At 43.6% G+C, this 4,365-nt stretch overlaps 1 pseudogene; it reads left to right on the plus strand.

Moving 5' to 3' along the window:
- Positions 1–3,431: 3,431 nt before the first annotated feature.
- LOC138143990 (U6 spliceosomal RNA) lies at positions 3,432–3,503 on the plus strand (annotated as a pseudogene).
- Positions 3,504–4,365: the final 862 nt, after the last annotated feature.

Consider the following 4,365-nt stretch of genomic DNA (forward strand, 5'->3'; position numbering starts at 1 on the left):
GTCAAAACATCCAGGGGGAGCCCAGGCAAGCTGAAGGAACGGAAGATGTGCTCGGTGCCTGCCAGTCGCTATCCCAGGGGAACAAGTGTCCTCTTTCTGCCTATGTGTTCTAGAGGTAAACAAGGTGCGAGTTTCACAGTCATTAAGAAGCTGCAGAAGATCTGGCCAGGACAGGCTCACTAAGGCGCTGTCAAGGGAACTGTGAATTGGTCCAACCATTCTGAAAAGCCACATGGAATTTTACTAGAAAAGTCACTAAATTGTGCCTATTTTTCGACTCCATGATCCTTTAAGCTATTAAAACTTAAAACTGCAGTGAGATTATTGGGCCAACCTGTATTTATAGCAGAAAAGAGTTTTGTGACAGCAAAAAAAAAATTGGAAGGAAAGTGATGGGAATAATGAGGGAATGGCTGAATGAAGAGCCGTGAAAGGGAAGGACATAAACATTTATTAAGCACCTACAATGTGCCAGGTACTGGGAGAAGTGTTTTACAAATACTTCCTCATTTGATCCTCATAACAACCCTGGGAGGTAGATGTGACTATGATCCCCAACTTACAGCTAAGGGAACCAAGACAGACAGAGTTGAAATGACTGGCCCAGGGTCACATAGATACTCAGTGCCTGAGGCTGGATTTGAACTCAGGTCTTTTTGAACCCAGGCCCAGCACTCTGTGCACTGTGGTGCTCCCTAGATACAAACTGTGACCTGAGAGTGTAATTGGGTACTAATATACTGTAAGAAAAGACAAATGGGCAGAATTCAGAGGAACCAGACAAGACAAGACTCCTACTGCAGAGATGCTGAGCAAAGTAAATAGAACCAGGAGAGCAACTGGCATGATGGCCACTATTATGTAAGAATGAGCAATACTGCAAAGCTTGGGAACCCTGGACAGTTCCATGACCAGTTGTGATTCTAAAGGTATAAAGGTAAAACGAGCAGAGAAGTTATATTAGCAAGTACCCTAGCACACCCAGGATGGCCTGCCAGCACAGGTTCTTTGATCTGCTTTGCTAAAGGAAAGACAGCTTTTAAAGGGGTCAAACAATCCTACTTTTAATTGCATTCAATAGTTCAGGGGAAAGGTCAGCACCCTGAACTTGGGGAAAATACAAGCAGAGAAATGATCACAAAGATCAACAGACAGGGCTCCAACTGTCTGAGTAGAGCACTATTGCTTTACACTTTATATACATCACTGGATCGAGGGAGCACAGACAACATCTGAGTAGTCAGGGGGCTCTGAATGCAGTTACACAGAGTCTCAATCAGGAAATCAAAAGATCCTTTTCATGAGCGAAAACCCAAAAGCAAAATATTAACCTCCCAGAATATGTAACAGAGACTCGGCATCTGATTGGCTGAGAACTGGGGAGCTTGAAAATCCTCGGGCCCCAGCACTTAATTGGAAACTCCCCTTAGCCCAGAGCCTTATTAGTTCTGGGCCAGGGCTCTATGTGCCTATTAATGGGCAGGGGAGATCTTCCAATTCCCTTAACACTACAGAGGTGGCAGACTAGAGGCATGGAATGGCACATAACATGGAATAAAACATGGACCAATGTGTCCATTTGCTTTGCTTTGTCCTACTTCTTTGTTACAAGGCAAGAGTCTATTAAGAGGCCAAGAAGGAATCCCAGCAGATGGAGAACAATGCAAAAAAACCCCATCACTAACACTTTCAAGAAAGAAAAACAGTCTAGGCAGTCACAGCGATAGTCTCTCCTCTTAAGAGGCAACAAGACATAGTGAGGCACTAAAATCAGAGTAAAGATCAGCTTGGGGAAGCCTTTGCCTTAGTGCCCTTGGAGGCTGTTAGTTTTCCTTAATAACAATAACACATTGGGCAGTTTAAGGCTTGCCAAATGTTTTACATAACATCATTTCATTTGAGCTTCCCAAAGACCCTGTGACATAGATGTCAGTATTAGCCCATTTGACAGATGAAGACATTAGAGAAGTTAAGTGACTTGCCCAGGTCTACTACACAGTTATTAATTGTGTGAGGACTGAACCAAGCACGGATTTCTCTCCACTTGGTCAAACAGTCGCCTGTGGTTTGTCCCAATTCAGCTGCTAGTTCATTGATTAATTATTGATTTTTAAACTGGAAAGTTTGCCTGTGCCCTCTGGACTTAGCCAACCAGATTTTTGGAATCCGTGAGTGCCCTTCTTTCTTTCGCAGCTGTTGCTACACAAGCAACTTTCCAGTTCATTGTTGCATCAAGCCTAAATCTACGGAAGTAATTGGGGGTGTGCTGGAGGCAACTCAAATGGGCCCATGAGAGTTGACAGGTAAGTCTCCAATGGGAGCATACAAGGGCAAAAAGCACAAATCAAGACTCGGTTTATTATTCTGGCCAATTTTTAGATTTAATAAAGGGATGGAGAAAACGTGAATAAGGGAAATTCAGCTTAAATAGATGTTGCACACACACATTTTCCCCCAAACAATAATTTGTGAAGCATTTCCCAGCACATCCCTGGCTGCAAACCTTAGCTTCCAAAGGAGAGGAGCAGAAAGTACGCTCCTAAGAAACAGAGTCATGGAGTGTATTAGAGGGTTCCCCACTGGTTAGTGATAGGGGGAGCCTGTAAGGTCCTTTTATGTGAATGATGGGGAGAGGGTGCATGGCCCAGAGAAGGGTCCTGGGTATTGATAGAGGGGGGTCAATGAGAGGATTCTGGGCTCCCTAGTCTTTGGAAAATGGAGCAGTAGATGTCTCCAGGATTTCAGGCAGTCCTGAAAGCCTCTCTCTGGGCTGATCTTATCCATCTTGGCCTTGACCTCCTCCCCTAGCCTTCCATGCATTCACTGGCCCAGGGTGCTGTGGCCACCCACTTCCTGATATGCACCTGGGCCTACTCCAGCAGGGGCACTGGGTGCTTCAGGGACCCAAAGCCTTCCTCTGACCGCTCCTGGTCCCCAGCCTAGTATGTGGAGCTCTTCATCAAGTCAGACAATGCACTTCTGCACCTTGTTCAGGTAGGTGATCACATGAATCTTTAGCTTCTTGGCTTGATGGATGTCCATACCCTGGGACTGGATCGCTCTGTGGTACTGGTTCAGCTGGACAGTGACATCTTCTCTGTCAGTCTTTATCTGAGCTGGGTTGCTTTCAGCTCTATGGTCAATCAAGGATGGGTCTCCTTAGCCATAGAGTCCAGTTCCTGATCCATCTAAACCTTAGAAGCACTGAAATCTATCAGGGTACACCCTGATGGTACCTCATGAGGTCTCAATAGGGAAGGCCAAGTCCCACAAGGCTCACTGGTGATTCGTCTGGCTGGAGCAGGGAAAGAAGTCCAGCCTTCATGAGAGACCATTTCCTTGTGATTATAATAGTTCAATCCACAAATATTTGTAGAACAAGTCCATATCCTGCTCAAGGTCTGGGTTTTGTGCTCTAAAAGATGAAGGAGGAGTAGTGCTCAGTTCAAATACTAAAATTAGAATGAAACAGAGAAGATTAGCATGGTCCTTATACTAGGATGGGGGCAGCTAGGTGGTGTAGAGGATAGAATGCTGGGTCTAGAGTCAGAAAGACTCATCTTTGTGAGTCCAGATCTGGCCTCAGACACACCCTGGCTGTGTGATCCTGGTCAGGATATATATCAGAGGGTTTCCCCAATGGCAAACCACTCTAGCATCTTTGCCAGGAAAACCCCAAATGTGGTCACGAAGAGTCAGACATGACTGAACAACACCAACAAAATAAATAATACTCATATTTGTGAAGCATTCCATATTTTGAAACTTCGAACATAAAGTAACACAGAGTTAAAATGAGGGAGCAGAATTTATTATGCTTTGGGCTGATTTTAAAAAGCAGAGGTAGAAATAATGATCTCAGACAAGGCCACAGTAAAAACAGACATGGTTAAAAGATGTAAACAGAGGAACTACTCTATAGTTAAAGGCACCATAGATAGTGAAATAATATCAGTACTTAATCTATAGCACCAAATGGCATAGTATCCAAGTACTGAAAAGAATAATCAATTGAATTATGGGGAGAAAGAGACAGCAAAACTATATTTAAACATCCCTTTCAGACAGACAAATCTAACAAAAAGGTAAACAAATAAGAAATGAAGGATTCAAATGTAATTTTATAAATGCTAGATCTCTGGTTATCACTGAATGAGAATAAAAAGGAATGTACATATTTCTCAGCTGTGAAAGACATATTAATATGATGGGGTTCTTGTGCATGTAGAGACCCTATAAGTTTGCTAAGATGGTATATCCACATGGAGGATGCTGTGGAGCTATTTCCTAGAAAATAAGGATGATATGTGAGGAATGTGGCCTACTAAGTGGTTCAGAAGAGTCTTTTTACATTGGCTGTGTAGC

Source organism: Petaurus breviceps, unplaced genomic scaffold, assembly GCF_028583685.1.
Source record: "Petaurus breviceps papuanus isolate PSGF00001 unplaced genomic scaffold, PetGlider_PUasm1.0 90681, whole genome shotgun sequence".
Classification (NCBI taxonomy): domain Eukaryota; kingdom Metazoa; phylum Chordata; class Mammalia; order Diprotodontia; family Petauridae; genus Petaurus; species Petaurus breviceps.